Raw genomic sequence first — 17,531 nt, forward strand, 5'->3', positions numbered from 1 at the left:
GCATACGGAGTTACTGCCTGTCATATGCATGTTAAGATGGAAATCTGAATTCTGTTCACTCACTGATAATGACAGGGGATTTGCGATATGGCCCACATCCAGAATGGTTTACGAAACATGGAAAAGTCAAGGGGCAAACATTCAAATCCCAACAAATGGAATTGGCATGAGAGTTGAGGTTGGATGCTGGCTGAGACTGCTTGACACAGCGTTGGGTGCATGATATGCATGATTGTATTAATAGGCAGCTTTGCAGTTAGACTGCTGGCTGATGAGATATTGCGACGACAAATCCATCTCTTAAACTATCTCTCCTATCTTCACGTCTTACTAAGCCCAGGAGGATCAAAGGGTAATGATGAATATTATAAGAAATACAAAGGGGAATGAAATACATTCACGTTTCGGAGGGTGTGAATTTATGCAGATTATTTCAAATATTGTTCAACCAGCATGCTTTTGCCTAATACTCAGAAGAGAAGGGTAATTTTGTCAAGGTAGGATGTCTACTAATGTCTACTAATGTTGCAGATGCCAATAGGCCTATTCAATGTCAAACAACAGCTGATGTGTTTTATCATGCAAATTTTAACAGTATCGATGCCATATGTGATTGTGAGTGGGGAAGAACGTACGATAAGACTTTACTTGGACAGGACATGCTTCGTAAATAACAGGTACAGACTAACAGTGAAATGCTTACGGGCCCTTCAGAACAATGCAGAGAGAAAAAATAAACGCTCTACAGACTGTCTACACATTATCAGTAACATTTCAACTAACTATCTACTAACCCTAGCTCTAACCCTATCCTTAATCCTTATCCTAACCCTAAACTTAACCCTTACCCTAACCCTTATTCTAAACATAAACCTAACCCCAACTTTAGCAAGAGCTGCTTATCAACAGATACTACGACCATCTGTAGAGCATCTACAGATAAAACATCTGGACTATCCAAATAAAGTGTGACCAAAAGTCCACTTTCTTTTTGAAACCTTCAGTCATTGTAACTCACAGCTTTTAAAATGATTTAATAAATGACAGAAGACATAGATGGCAATGGCCACTGTAACGTACTTCCTACCCCTCTGCTACTGTAACGTACTTCCTACCCCTCTGCTACTGTAACGTTCCTTTCTACCCCTCTGCTACTGTACTGTCCTTCCTACCCCTCTGATACTGTAACGTTCCTTTCTACCCCTCTGCTACTGTAATGTCCTTCCTACCCCTCTGCTACTGTAATGTCCTTCCTACCCCTCTGCTACTGTAACATACTTCCTACCCCTCTGCTACTGTAACGTACTTCCTACCCCTCTGCTACTGTAATGTCCTTCCTACCCCTCTGCTACTGTAACATACTTCCTACCCCTCTGCTACTGTAACGTACATCCTACCCCTCTGCTACTGTAATGTCCTTCCTACCCCTCTGCTACTGTAATGTCCTTCCTACCCCTCTGCTACTGTAATGTCCTTCCTACCCCTCTGCTACTGTAATGTCCTTCCTACCCCTCTGCTACTGTAACATACTTCCTACCCCTCTAATACTGTAATGTCCTTCCTACCCCTCTACTACTGTAATGTACTTCCTACCCCTCTGCTACTGTAACATACTTCCTACCCCTCTGCTACTGTAATGTCCTTCCTACCCCTCTGCTACTGTAATGTACTTCCTACCCCTCTGCTACTGTAACATACTTCCTACCCCTCTGCTACTGTAACATACTTCCTACCCCTCTGCTACTGTAACGTACTTCCTACCCCTCTGCTACTGTAATGTCCTTCCTACCCCTCTGCTACTGTAATGTCCTTCCTACCCCTCTGCTACTGTAATGTACTTCCTACCCCTCTGCTACTGTGACGTTCCTTCCTACCCCTCTGCTACTGTAATGTCCTTCCTACCCCTCTGCTACTGTAATGTCCTTCCTACCCCTCTGCTACTGTAACATACTTCCTACCCCTCTGCTACTGTAACGTACTTCCTACCCCTCTGATACTGTAATGTCCTTACTACCCCTCTGCTACTGTAATGTCCTTCCTACCCCTCTGCTACTGTAATGTCCTTCCTACCCCTCTGCTACTGTAACATACTTCCTACCCCTCTGCTACTGTAACGTACTTCCTACCCCTCTGCTACTGTAATGTCCTTCCTACCCCTCTGCTACTGTAATGTCCTTCCTACCCCTCTGCTACTGTAATGTCCTTCCTACCCCTCTGCTACTGTAATGTCCTTCCTACCCCTCTGCTACTGTAACATAGTTCCTACCCCTCTGCTACTGTAATGTCCTTCCTACCCCTCTGCTACTGTAACATACTTCCTACCCCTCTTCTACTGTAACATAGTTCCTACCCCTCTGCTACTGTAATGTCCTTCCTACCCCTCTGCTACTGTAACGTACTTCCTACCCCTCTGCTACTGTAACGTACATCCTACCCCTCTGCTACTGTAACGTACTTCCTACCCCTCTGCTACTGTAACATAGTTACTACCCCTCTGCTACTGTAATGTTCTTCCTACCCCTCTGCTACTCTAATGTCCTTACTACCCCTCTGCTACTGTAACATAGTTCCTACCCCTCTGCTACTGTAATGTCCTTCCTACCCCTCTGCTACTGTAATGTCCTTCCTACCCCTCTGCTACTGTAATGTACTTCCTACCCCTCTGCTACTGTAATGTCCTTCCTACCCCTCTGCTACTGTAACGTACATCCTACCCTTCTGCTACTGTAACATACTTCATACCCCTCTGCTACTGTAACATACTTCCTACCCCTCTGCTACTGTAACGTACATCCTACCCCTCTGCCACTGTAACATACTTCCTACCCCTCTGCTACTGTAACGTTCCTTCCTACCCCTCTGCTACTGTAACGTTCCTTCCTACCCCTCTGCTACTGTAACGTACTTCCTACCCCTCTGCTACTGTAACATACTTCCTACCCCTCTACTACTGTAACATAGTTCCTACCCTTCTGCTACTGTAACGTACTTCATACCCCTCTGCTACTGTAACGTTCCTTCCTACCCCTCTGCTACTGTAACGTACATCCTACCCCTCTGCTACTGTAACATACTTCATACCCCTCTGCTACTGTAACATTCTTTCCTACCCCTCTGCTACTGTAATGTCCTTCCTACCCCTCTGCTACTGTAACGTACTTCCTACCCCTCTGCTACTGTAACGTCCTTCCTACCCCTCTGCTACTGTAATGTCCTTCCTACCCCTCTGCTACTGTAATGTCCTTCCTACCCCTCTGCTACTGTAATGTCCTTCCTACCCCTCTGCTACTGTAATGTCCTTCCTACCCCTCTGCTACTGTAATGTACTTCCTACCCCTCTGCTACTGTAATGTCCTTCCTACCCCTCTGCTACTGTAATGTACTTCCTACCCCTCTGCTACTGTAATGTCCTTCCTACCCCTCTGCTACTGTAATGTACTTCCTACCCCTCTGCTACTGTAATGTCCTTCCTACCCCTCTGCTACTGTAATGTCCTTCCTACCCCTCTCTCCTCATCTGCTTTCCTGTCTTCTGGATCCATCCCCCTCTCTCTGGAGGAGTGATGATGCTGTCTGTCTGCTCAGCTCAGATTCCCCTCAACCCGACATTTCGACATGTGGAAAAATAATGTTCCTGTCCGTCTGTCTCTTCACATCACAGACGTCCTGACTCCACTCCCTCTCTCTCTTACCCGAGACTGTGATTCTTTTATTTTCAAATCTGACTGTCCATCATGAACATCTTCTCTTTTATGTTCCCCACCTGTTTCAGACAGGAAGGAGAAGAGAGAAACCCAAGGGCTCACAATATCCAAACTGACAGCATTGGCTGACACTGTAGACTGACATCAGAAGTGATGCCTGTTTTATACAGTATGTTCTTATTAAACAACACACAATATATACTGAACAAAAATATAAACGCAACATGCAACAATTTCAAAGGTTTTACTGAGTTACAGTTCATAGAAGGAAATCAGTCAATTGAAATCAATTCATTAGGCCCTAATCTATGGATTTTACATGGGTGGGTGGACCTGGGCAGGGGCGCAGAAATGGGTTGGACTGGGAGGGCATAGGCCCACCCACTTGGGAGCTAGGTTCACCCACTGGGGAGCCAAGCCCAGCCAATCATAATGAGTTTTTCCCCACAAAAGGGCTTTATTACAGACAGAAATACTCCTCAGCACCATCCCTGCCCCTCCTCAGACGAGCCCACAGGTGAAGAAGGTCCTAGGCTGGCGTGGTTACACGTGGTCTGCGGTTGTATGGCCGGTTGGATGTACTACCAAATTCTCTAAAACGAGGAGGCGGCTTATTGCAAATAAATAAATATTAAATTCTCTGGCAACAGCTCTGGTGGACATTCCTGCAGTCAGCATGCCAATTGCACACTCCCTCAAAACTTGAGGCATCTGTGGCATTGTGTTGTGTGACAAAACTGGTCATATTAGAGTAGCCTTTTATTGTCCTCAGCACAAGGTGCACCTGTGTAATGATTATGCTGTTTAATCCGCTTTTTGATATGCCACACCTGTCAGGTGGATTATTTTGGCAAAGGAGAAATGCTCACTAACAGGGATGTAAACAAATCTGTGCATGAAATTTAAGACATAAGATTTTTGGGTGTTCGGAAAATTTCTGGGATCTTTCATTTCAGCTCATGGAAAATGTGTCCAACACAACATTGATTAAACCAGCAAAAATGGTTTAATCAATGATGTTTCCATGTAATTTCAACAAAAAAAATGTAATGCAATGATGTTGAATCAGTATGGAAAACTGATTGGATTTGTCATCAACGTACTGGAATTTTGTCTTTTTTTAACCCAACTTTTAACCTAAATGCAATGGCAAGGTGGCATTTTTTGTTGATTTCAAGTTGAATTCATGTTAGTTGACAACTCAATCAAATGTAAATGAAAACTAAACGAACTGACGTCTGTGCCCAGTGGGATCCTAGTCCTTTAATCAGTCTTCTCCCAAATGATCTGAGCAATAGCGCCCCTTAAATTAAATCCTTCACCTTGACTCTCCATATAAATGTAATTCTGTCAACATAAGAGATATAAATAGATAGGGGTGTAACCATTCATAATCTACCTGAATATTTAAAGAGCTCTTTGGGCGACGAGGGAGAGAAAAGACTTGATCAATCGTCTTGAGTTCCACCTCCACAATCAGAAACATGATAATTAGAACTGGGGTATCATCTATTCTGCCACATTCACCATGTAGGATAATGATAACTTAATAAGACTCATGTTTAGGAGGTTTAACATTACAGTAGTAGCATGATAGCCTGGGCACCGGTCTGTTTCTGTTCTCTTGCCAACTCCTTGTGGAATTGTCATGACAAACATGTGAGCAGAAACAAACTGGTACCCAGTCTAAAGGCTAGTGGCACTGCACTACAGCCTAATTCTAAAATCTACTCTCCTATCACAAATGCATCTAATAATATGTCTGGGCATTCACTGAGAGTGTTAGCTGTTGTTGTGTATGGAGGAACTCTTTTCTGCACTGAGAAATGTAAAGACCTTTTCACTGTCGCACTCAGCACAGTGTGTGAATGGTAATGTTCTTTACGAAGACATGCGCAGACGTCTCGGAACTACGCAAGCGCATTAACAACAGTACAGGGAAGAAAGGTGACAGGGAAGAACAATTTGATGAACACTGTAGAGACTGCAAAAAAAACAGTTGATGATAAATACAAGAAAATAAGGATAATCAAGTACTGGAAGAGGATAGGACAGGATAGGATAAGTTTGGATAGGTTAATAAATTCTGAATCCTCATCAGTTTTCCACCTCTTCCCAAGCTGTTCTATTTTCAGTGTAAAACTAATTCATCTGGTGCTGGAAATGTTCCTCTGAAGGTTTACAATGAGCAATGATGGGAGATCAATGGCAATGCCTAAAAGTTAGGTGTGACTGTGAAAGCTAATAAAAAAAAATGAGAGTGAGGCAGTCATCTCATGCTCCCGCTACCAGTTACAAAAAATACCCCACGTCATATAGGGCTGATTTATGAAAATTATATTATTCATAGTAAGAAATGTGTATATGAAACAAAATGAGTAAAGGTAGCTTTAATTATGTACGTATTAGGAAATCTGTTTAACTTCAGAGACTGCTAAAGCTACGGGACGTTACTGACTGGTTGGTTTGGGGCATTAATCATTACTTACACACAACAACACTAGGCTGGCAAGCAAACACAAACGTCTGTTTTCCCAAGATCCTGAACTTGTCATTGCAATGATCTGATGTTCAACTACACCTGAAAAGGGTACCTACTTCAAATCATGCATTGCACAACGACTGTATAGCTACAAAACGCATGTAAAGGAATTATGCTCTTGCCATTTTGTTGTTTTTCATCCCCAATCTAATAATCAATGTTGAACAGTGATACCAGTCCAGTACAGTTTGGGAACACTAGGCCCTACCATATGACTAGACCCACCTCTGGTGTTTGAGAGGGACATTGCGTTGACCACGATGTCACATATCTCCTGGGGGATACCTCCATGTGATTTGTGGAGCGGTAAGACTGATGAAGTGCTGTTGCCATCCTGCTTCTTTGCTAGATCAATTATACATGTAGGACTGGGCTTTATGAATGATGGAGACCTCCTCAAGTCATCCATACAGCTGCCCAAAGACACAGCCCTAGCCCCCCGTAGCCCTCAGAGGCCGGAATAAAGCAATCACTCTTCTCTACAGAACGATGCATTACACAGTACACACCCACACAATGATACACATGAATTGTACATGCCTGGACACACAGACACATGTACTGTATCCAGTGTTGGGATTGGTTACTTGAAAAACTAATATATTACTTGTTACATTTCACAAAATGCGCTACTTTACCGCTTTGTGTGGAAAGTTACGCGTTATATTACTTTGCATTACTTTCATGAAAAAAAGTTCTCTAAATCTTACCATCTGTTTGACAGTCAGAGGGAGCAAGGCGAGCCACTCGCACCCTACCAAAGATAGGCTGCTTACTAACTCAGGTTGGATCACTAATTCCTCCTTTCATCTGTGGCGCTGCTTTCCTGTGCTAGTCTACAAGTGCTGTGCTATCATATGGGCTGCTTAATTAGCCATATATACTGTAAGCCAATCAAATCAAATTGTATTTGTCACATGCTTCGTAAACAACAAGTGTAGACTAACAGTGAGAAGCTTACTTATGGGCCCTTCCGAACAATGTAGAGAGAAAATGTTTGAAATAATAGAAAAATAATAACACAAGGAATAAATACACAATGAGTAATGATAACTTGTCTACATACAGGGGGTACCAGTACTGAGTCTATGTGCAAGGGTACAAAGTAACTGAGGTAGATATGTACATATTGGCAGGGATAAAGTGACTAGGTAAGAGGATGGCAAGATGGTGCCGACGAATACGGTCTCTGGAGATAACATCAATGAATACGCCGACTCAATCACTAGATTTATACAAATAATGCATAGATGATGTGATCCCAATGGTTGTGTTTCATAACATACCCAAATCAAAAACCGTGGATTGATGGCAGCCTTGTCTGGAAACTGAAGGAAAGAGATGCTGCTTATAAACACAGGAAAGTGACCGGAGACAATAGTATGGTTAAACAGTACAAATACGATCTACGCAGATCGATCAAGATGGCGAAACACAAATATAGGGACAAAGTGGAGAAGAAATTCTGCACGTCGGACACGAGGCATATGTGGCGGGGGCTTCTAACGATCACGAATTACGAAAAGAAAGCCAGTGACGTCACGGACACCAGCGCTGCCCTGTTGAACAAGCTAAATACCTTTTTCTCCCGAAAACGAGGGCTACGTGCTGACGGTCTCCATGGAGGAGTCAATCAAACTTGTTAACTCTAACAAGGCTGGGCCCAGACGGCATCCTTAGCCACGCCCTCAGAGCATGTGCACGTTTTTCGGACATTTTCAATCTCTCTCTAGCTCAGGCCGTTATCCCCACCTGCTTCACGGTGTCCACTCCACTATCATCCCGTGCCCAAGAAAGGGAAAGTAAGTGAACTGAATGAGTACCGACCCATAGCTACCGACCCGTAGCTAGTCAAAGACCACATCACCTCCTCCCTCCCCGACACACTTGACCCTCTCCAATTCGCCTACCCTAACAGATCCACGGACGTTGCAACCGCTATTGCACTGCACACTGCCCTCACCCACCTGGACAAAAGGAATGCATATGTGAGGATAATGTTGATCGACTACAGATCATCCTTCAATACCATAGTGCCCTCTAAGCTCACCACAAAGTTCATGGCACTGGGACTGAACTCCTCCCTATGCAACTGGGTCCTGGACTTCCTGATGGGCCGCCCCCAGGTGGTGAAGGTAGGCAACATTACCTCCACACTGATCCTCAACATGGGGGCCCCACAAGTGTGCATCCTCAGTCCCCTCCTGTACTCCCTGTATATCCACGACTGCGTGGCCTCACACAGGTCCAACTCCATCATCAAGTTCGCTGACAACACGACAGTAGTAGGCCTGATTACCAACAACAACGAGACGGTCTACAGGGAAGAGGTAGGCACTCTGACGGCGTGGTGCAAGGTAAACAATCTCTCCTTCAACATCAGCAAAACAAAGGAGCTGATTGTGGACTTCAGGAGGAAGCCTTTGTGGAGACAGTCAAAAACGTTAAGTTCCTCAGTGTACACATCTCCGGGGAGCTGAAATGGTCAACCCTCACGGACACCCTGGTGAAGAAGGCACGACATCGATTCTTCAACCTCAGGATGCTGAAGAAATTTGGCCTGTCCCCGAGGGCCCTCACAGTATTTTACAGGAGCACCATCGAGTGCCGCATCACAGCCTGGTACAGCAACTCTACCACCGTTCACCGCAAGGCGCTACAGAAGGTGGTACGCTCAGCCGAACGCACCATTGGATGCACACTGCCTGCCCTCCAGGACACCTAGATCACTAGGTGATGCAGGAGGGCCAAGAAGATCATCAGGGACCCCAGCCATCTGAGCCCCAGACTGTCCTCCCCACTTCCATCACTCAGATGTGGGCAGTATACTGTTGGTGCATCATGGAAAAAACTGAAAGACTGGCCAATAGCTTCTACCCCCAGACCACCTTGCTGCTCCCCCTATGGACATTTAAAATGTTTAACCCCCACCTCAATGAAGATTTACCCTGCCCCCACCCAATGTACATTTAAATAACCACCACTAGTCAGCAATAATTTCTACTTTTAATTTTGATACTTAAGTATATTTAAAACCAAATACTTTGAGACTTTTACTCAAGTAGTATCTTACTGGCTTTGTGACTTTCACTTTTACTATGACAATTGGGTACTTTTTCCACCACTGATCGATACTGCTTGCCATGCGATAGCAGAGAGGACAGTCTATGACTTGGGTGGATGAAGTCTTCCTCTGACACTGAGTGTTCTGGATGCATTTGTTTTCAGAAGATTTCAATAGAAGAAAGTAGCAGATCCTGTATGACAGGGAGCTCGGCCCCAGTGATGTACTGGGACGTACGCACTACCCTCGGTAGCGCCTTGCGGTCAGATGCCAAGCAGTTGCCCTACCAAGTGGTGATGCAGCCAGTCAAGTTGCTCTCAATGGTGCAGCTGTAGAACTTTTTGAGGATCTGAGGGTCCTTCTTCACGACTGTGTTGGAGTGTGTAGACCATAATCATTCCTTAGTGATGTGGACACCGAGGAACTTGAAGCTCTCAATCCGCTCTACTACAGCATTTTCAATGTGGATTGGGGCGTGCTTGGCCATCCCTTTCCTGCAGTCCATGATCAGCGTGGCATATGTGTTGTTGTCCACCCTCACCACCTGGGGGCAGCCAGCCAGGAAGTCCAGGATCCAATTGCAGAGGGAGGTGTTCAGTCCCAGGGTCCTGAGCTTAGTGATGAGCTTGAGGGCACAATGTTGTTGAACGCTGAGCTGTAGTCAATTAACAGCATTGCAATAGGGGCTCCAGAGTGGCGCAGTGGTCTAAAGCACTGCATCTCAGTGCTAGATGCGTCACTACAGTTCGATTCCAGGCTGTATCACAACTGGCCGTGATTCGGCGGCACACAATTGGCCCAGTATCGTCCGGGTTAGGGTTTGGCCGGGATAGGCCATCATTGTAAATAAGAATGTGTTCTTAACTGACTTGCTGAGTTAAATAAAATAAATAAACACAAATGTGAGTGCTATGGGGCGATAGTCATTTAGACAGGTTACTTTGACGTTCTTGGGCACAGATTCCTATCTTTTCATTCAAAATCTTTGTCTCGAGCCGCCATTTCTGGTTATAGGCCGCAGGTACACAGACCCATAGAGATGTATAGAGGGCACACTTGCCACTAGACGGGAAAGCCCTCGATGGGCTTTGATATCACAGAAGCGATCAGTGGCAAAGATCAGAGGTGTGCCCTCTATACATTTCTCCAAACAGCCTCGAGGACTAAATGAGGAAACAAGCCGAGATCAGATCATGGAAACACACATGGTAGAGGCATAATTCTGAAAGTAACTAAGTAGTACTGTTACTTATACTGAACAAAAATATAAACGCAACATGTAAAGTGTTGGTCCCACATTTCATGAGATGAAATAAAAGATCCCAGAAATGTTCCATACGTACGAAATGCTTATTTCTCTCAAAATGTGTGCACAAATTTTTTTACGTCCCTGTTAGCGAGCATTTCTCCTTTGCTTAAGATAATCCATCCACCTGACAGGTGTGGCATATCAAGAAGCTGATCAAACAGCATGATCATTACACAGGTCCACCTTATGCTGGGGACAATAAAAGGCCACTCTAAAATGTGCAGTTTTGTCACACAACACAATGCCACAGACATCTCAAGTTTTGAGGGAGGGTGCAATTGGCATGCTGACTGCAGGAATGTCCACCAGAGCTGTTACCAGATAATTGAATGCTCATTTCTCTACCATACGTCCATATGTATGTATGTCGCGTCATTGAGATACAGTGTGAATATGACCCCTATTTATCTAACTCAGTTTTTCCAATAATTTTGCTGAAAATAACCAGATAATTGTTCACAAAAACAAATATTACATCTCTTTTCCTTCTACTACTTTAGTTTAATTCTACTTGTTTAGTTATATCCAATTGGGACTGATGTGCCTTCTTTAAATGGGAGAAGAAGCACAGTCAGGGTGCAGCACACTCTGTTATCTCTGGATGGGCCCACAACTGGGTGCTTGCCAATAAGTAAGATCTGATGGTATTGAGGGATCAAATCAAATCAAATTGTATTCATCACATGCAGGTTCAGCACTCCTCTGAAGGCTGAATAGCATCTTGAAACAGAGCGGCATACATAGTCCTGCCTCCTGCAGAGAGGTTGAAAGAGAAAAGTAGAGCGCAATGAATACTTGAGTGTTCTGGAGGCTGTGAAATTGAAAGGCCTCTCCCGATTTTTTTTCAGAAGATTTCAATAGAAGAAAGAATCAGGGCGTGCTTTTTAATCTCAACTTTTAGATTGATTGGTTGAATTTATGTGTGCAAATCAATGCGGCTCTGACAGACTCTTTTATGGTAATCCTCATGGCTACCTGACGCACAAAGAGGAGCACATGAGCCTTGTACAAAAAGAAAAAAAGTATAATCTCCAAAACAGAAGAACTTGACCTGATTTAAATGATAGTGTTTGAGATCACGTGAAACAAGAGTGAAAATGAAGTGATGTTCGTCTAATCAAAGAAACAAGAAAATTATGATTTCCATGCTTTCTATTTGACAACTCTATCAAGAACATACTGTATGCTTAGTTTCATAATTCATCTAGGCCTTTATGTTTATGCCCATGATTCAAGGACATTTACAGTATCCCCAGCAAACAGAAGAAATCCTGAGGACATTGGGCAACAATCCCATTAGGTACCTTAAGTGTTTCAGCTACGTGACCCACTGACTTTCTGAAAACGTTCTAGGGACATTTGTCTAGTTCCCTGTAAGTTACCAGGACGTCACTGAGGACGTTGTGTCATGGTCCCCTGGAGGTTTTCTTCATGTGATGGTCCCAGGTGTCCCATAACATTATAAGTAAAGTAATGAAATGGTATGGGGGGTTTTAGTACACTGTTCAGCTAAAATAGTGTAAAAAATGTAATCAATGACAGTATGATTACAATTGACATGATCACTTAGTACTGACTTTTCAATATGAACCCACAACCTCTGGATTTGAGGTATGCTAATATTTCTGCTGCGCCACAAAGCTTGTAGAATCCCTTACACATTCATTACCTATAATACATCTCTGCAAATAGTGAAATCGTGCCATCTCCACTGGTATTTTATTTATCCGTTAATCTGACTATTCTCATATTGATTTAATTTACTTAAGTATTTCAACAATTTGAGTTAGGGTTTTCAGTATAGTTGTCTAATGTTGGTGGGGCATATTATTGTGTTTTAATGTTACTCATGAATCTCTATGATAAATATTATAGTATTTCTTGAGTGTGTTTTTAACAAAGCTGAGATTTACTTTGAAGTGCAAAGTATAGGAATAGGCCTACTACAGGTGAAATCAGTCGTTGCTACAGATATGGTGGCGTAGCAGGAAGATCGGAACGCTGTTAACCGAGAGGTTATGAGTTCAAATCCCAGGTGAGGACTGTGATCATGTGCTGTATGTCAGTGTTTCAAATACTGTATGTAAGTTGAGAACACTGTTTTTGTGGGTCCCTAGCATTGTCAAAAGACAAAGAGCTGAGAATTGATTTGTGGTCCACCAATTAGGGCCTTGATGGGCTTGGCAACAATTACAAGGGGTGATGTGTATGAAACTAGGGTGCGTGTGCCCTGGGTAAAAACATTTTTGGGAAGAATGTTTCTTTGTGACCATCAGGCGATGTCCCTGGGACAACCTGGGAACTAGACAAAAACCCACAGGGGACCATGACACAACATCCCATGAATGTCCTTAAAACGTCATGGGATGTCCTAAAAACTTCCTCGGGGATGTCCTTGGGACAAACCGGGAACTAGGCAAAACCTCCAGGGAACCATGTACCAAGAACATCCTCAAAACGTCCTCGGGGACATCCCCAGGACAAACTAGAAACTAGACAAAACCTCCAGGGGACCGTGACACAATGTGCCAAGAACGTCCTCGGGGACTAGACAAACCTCCAGGGAACCATGACACAATGTCCCAAGAACACCCTCAAAACGTCCTCGGGGACATCCCCAGGACAAACTAGGAACTAGACTAAACCTCCAGGGGACCATGACACAATGTGCCAAGAACGTCCTCGGGGACTAGACAAACCTCCAGGGGACCATGACACAACATCCTGGCCACTTTAGGCAACCATTTCCTAATGTTCCGGGGACTTCCTAACAACTAATGTTTGTTTGCAGGGTCTGTACTACAATATGTAAATCATATTTATTGTTTTCCCATTTAATTACAAGATAAGTTATCTACAAGGTTACGTATAGGCTAGGGGTATTTTATGTCCAGGCGTTCTACAGTCTCCCCCACCAAGACATATGGCACAGATAACTCCCTTTTACAGTGGAGGAAAAGCACCCAGATGCTGCAGTATTTATGGGTTAATCGATACGCAGTCAAGATGACACCATGTTCCTGTAACTTTCTGTCACCATGATGGCTCACTAATTTTGGAGAGGATGCTTTCCCCACCTCCGACAGGCACTGAGATGGTTTAATTTGGCAGTAAAAATGCCAATCAGCCAGTCACTGTCTGTTACTTGTTGTTCCTCGGGAGGTCATGATGAGGGTAAATCCATAGGAGAAAATATATTCACATACTGCAGCTAGAGACACTTCTAACCCCTGACATCCCATTTGGGTTGTAATTTCATGTTGTTAAAGTGACTAGGCTGAGACTGCAGTCCCTGTGCTGTTAGAAGGGGGCATGGGCAGAACAGGGGGATTTATGCTTTAATTTGTGTGTGTGTGTGTGTGTGTGTGTGTGTGTGTGTGTGTGTGTGTGTGTGTGTGTGTGTGTGTGTGTCCAGCTTTTGCTGACAGGGGTCAGTACCGGTCAAAAGCACAAGGGGAACCCAAAGACCTTGAAGGATTGTCCCAAGCCAAAGGGATGGGGGATATGAACATGGCCATGTAATCATTGCCCTGGTTCCAACACTAAAACACTAAGTTTTGATGATGTGCTATAACTGATAGTTGAATAGAAAAAGCAGCACTATACTTTCTGATCAATGCTTTCAAGGAAAATGGGAGGGACATACACGTAATGGAAATAGGCCTACTATACCTACCCTCTAGTCTAATCACACTTGAATTACTTCACATTACAATATCTGCAATATCTCCTATGACCTTTTGCATATCAAGCAAATTGACTTCTATTCCATTTTAACTGAAAATGTAGTTTAATTGTAGTTGTTTTATTAAAGTTAAAATAGAATACCATAGAACAGGTATTTCCAAATGGGGGGACGCCAAATAAAAATGTGATTCACATTTTTAAAAAGTATAACTTTTTTTTTGTTTTATCTAAAAAATTATTTCTTCACATTTTCAAACAGTCCATTTAGTAAGGCCCGCGTCCATAGATTTACATACCAGCTCTACTGGTAGTACTGCTACTACCAGCAGTACTACACTTGCACCTGTCGACGACACAAGTTGTTCTGCTTCCACGAGCACATCCAATGCTAGCATCAGTAATTCCACATTTGTTGTTAGCCCAGCTAGCATGGACACTGACATTTGTGAATCTGATGCAGCAGAAGAGCTACTGCCCCCTTACACGGGAAAGCACCGAACAACAGACAGGGAAGTTGGACCATTGAAGAGGCGCAAATATGATGAGAACTACATTGATTTGGGGTTCACTTATATTGGAAGTAGTGCCTTCCCTCAGCCACAGTGTGTTATATGTGCAAAAGTACTAACTTGATGAAACCTTCACTCTTGCGCAGACATTTAGAAACGAAACATGCCAACTTAAAAATAAGCCACGCAAGTTTTTTGAAAGAGAATTAAGACGACTTTCGAGTAGTAAGACATGTATAAAAGCAACAGATACCATTAATAAGAAGGGGCTAGAAGCATCTTATATGGTGAGCTACCGAGTGACTAGGACAGGCAAGCCCCATACTATTGTAGAGGACTTAATTCTTCCTGCTGCCGCGGATATGGTTGGGACAATGCTAGGGGAAAAGGCCATAAAAACTATACAGACAATGCCTTCATCAAGCAACACTGTTTCACGACGCATCAGTGACACGGCAGGAGATGTTTTGAAACAATTACTGCTTCGCATACAAGCCAGTGAATTCTATACGTCACAGCTGGATGAGTCAACAGACGTGGCGGGCCTGGCACAGCTCCTGGTATATGTCTGTTACGTTTATGGGGGTCAATTAAGGAAGACATCCTCTTCTGCAAACCACTGGAAACCATGACAACAGGAGAGGATATTTTTAAAGTACTGGACAGCTTTGTGACATCAAATGGACTTTGGTGGTCAAGATGTGTTGGTATTTGTACTGATGGCACAAGAGCCATGACAGGGAGACATAGTGGAGTGGTAACATGTGTGCAAGCAGTTGCTCCCGACGCCAACTGGGTACACTGCAGCATCCACCGAGAGGCTCTTGCTGCCAAGGGAATGTCTGACAGCTTGAAAGACGTTTTGGACACTACAGTGAAAATGGTTATTAAAGCAAGGCCCCTGAACTCTTGTGTATTTTCTGCACTATGCAAGGATATGGAGAGTAAACATGCAACGCTTTTACAACATACAGAAGTGCACTGGTTATCAAGGTGCAAGTATTGACACATTTTTTTTAATTGAGAGACGAGCTTAAAGTTTTCTTTACTGACCATAATTTTCACTTGTCTGACCGCTTGCATGATGACGAGTTTCTCACACGATTGGCCTATCTGGGTGGCCTATCTGGGTGAATGATCTGAATCTAGGATTACAGGGACTCTCCGCAACTATATTCAACGTGCGGGACAAAATTGAGGCTATGATTAAGAAGTTGGAGCTCTTCTCTGTCTGCATTAACAAGGAGAACACACAGGTCTTTCCATCATTGTATGATTTTCTGTGTGCAAATGAACTCAAGCTTACGGACAATGTCAAATGTGATATAGCGAAGCACCTGAGTGAGTTGGGTGCGCAATTACGTAGGTACTTTCCCGAAACAGATGACACAAACAACTGGATTCGTTATCCCTTTCATGCCCTGCCTCCAGTCCATTTACCAATATCTGAACAAGAGAGCCTCATCGAAATTGCAACAAGCGGTTCTGTGACAATTGAATTTAATCAGAAGCCACTGCCAGATTTCTGGATTGGGCTGCGCTCAGAGTATCCTGCCTTGGCAAATCATGCTGTTAAGACACTGATGCCCTTTGCAACCACGCACCTATGTGAGAGTGGATTCTCGGGCCCTCACTAGCATGAAAACTAAATACAGGCATCGTTTAGCAGGCTTACAACGATGGCAAAAAACAACATTTGAAAGTGCGCTGACCCTGTTGCTAGAGGGGGTACGCAGCTGGAGGTTGAATGTTTGTAGAGGTACGGAACTATAAAAGTTTGAGAACCACTGCTATAGAACATTATAACCTTTAATCATATAGCCCTAGACTGGACAAAATATATTTCCATATCAAAACGTAAACTATTCTATACTGAACAAAAATATAAAAATGCAACACGCAACAATTTCAAGGATTTTACTGAGTTACAGTCAGTCAATTGAAATAAATAAATTAGGCCCTAATCTATGGATTTCACATGACTGGGCAGGGGTGCAGCCTATCAGATGTAGTTTTTCCCCACAGAAAGGCTTTATTACAGACAGAAATACTTCTCAGTTTCATCAGCTGTCCGGGTGGCTGGTCTTAGACGATCCCTGAGGTGAAGCAGCCAGATGTGGAGGCCCTGTGTTGGCATGGTTACACGTGGTCTGCGGTTGTGAGGCCTGTTGGACGTACTGCCAAATTCTCTAAAACGACGTTGGAGGCGGCTTATGGTAGAGAAATTAACATTAAATTCTCTGGTAACAGCTCTGGTGGACATTTGTGCAGATAGCATGCCAATTGCACGCTCCCTCAAAACAAGATACATCTGTGGCATTGTGTTGTGTGACAAAACTGAACATTTTAGAGTGGTCCTTTATTGTCCCCGGCACAAGGTGCATCTAAGTAAAGATGTTGCTGTTTAACTAGCTTCTTGATATGCCACACCGGTCTAGTGGATGGATTATCTTGGCAAAAGAGAAATGCTCACTGACAGGGATGTAAACATATTTGTGCACAAAATTGGAATGAAATAAGGTTTTTGTGTGTATAGAACATTTCTGGGATCTTTTATTTCAGCTCAGCATGGGACCAACACTTTACATGTTGCGTTTATATTTTTCTGTATAATTAGTGCTATCCGGGAACATTGGGATGTCCCTGCCCTAAGCCCTAACCCTTACTCCAACCTTAACCCTTACCTTTTTAAACGTCAACTTCAATGGGGTGACGTC

The sequence above is a fragment of the Salmo trutta genome, chromosome 17, assembly GCF_901001165.1.
Source record: "Salmo trutta chromosome 17, fSalTru1.1, whole genome shotgun sequence".
Lineage (NCBI taxonomy): Eukaryota > Metazoa > Chordata > Actinopteri > Salmoniformes > Salmonidae > Salmo > Salmo trutta.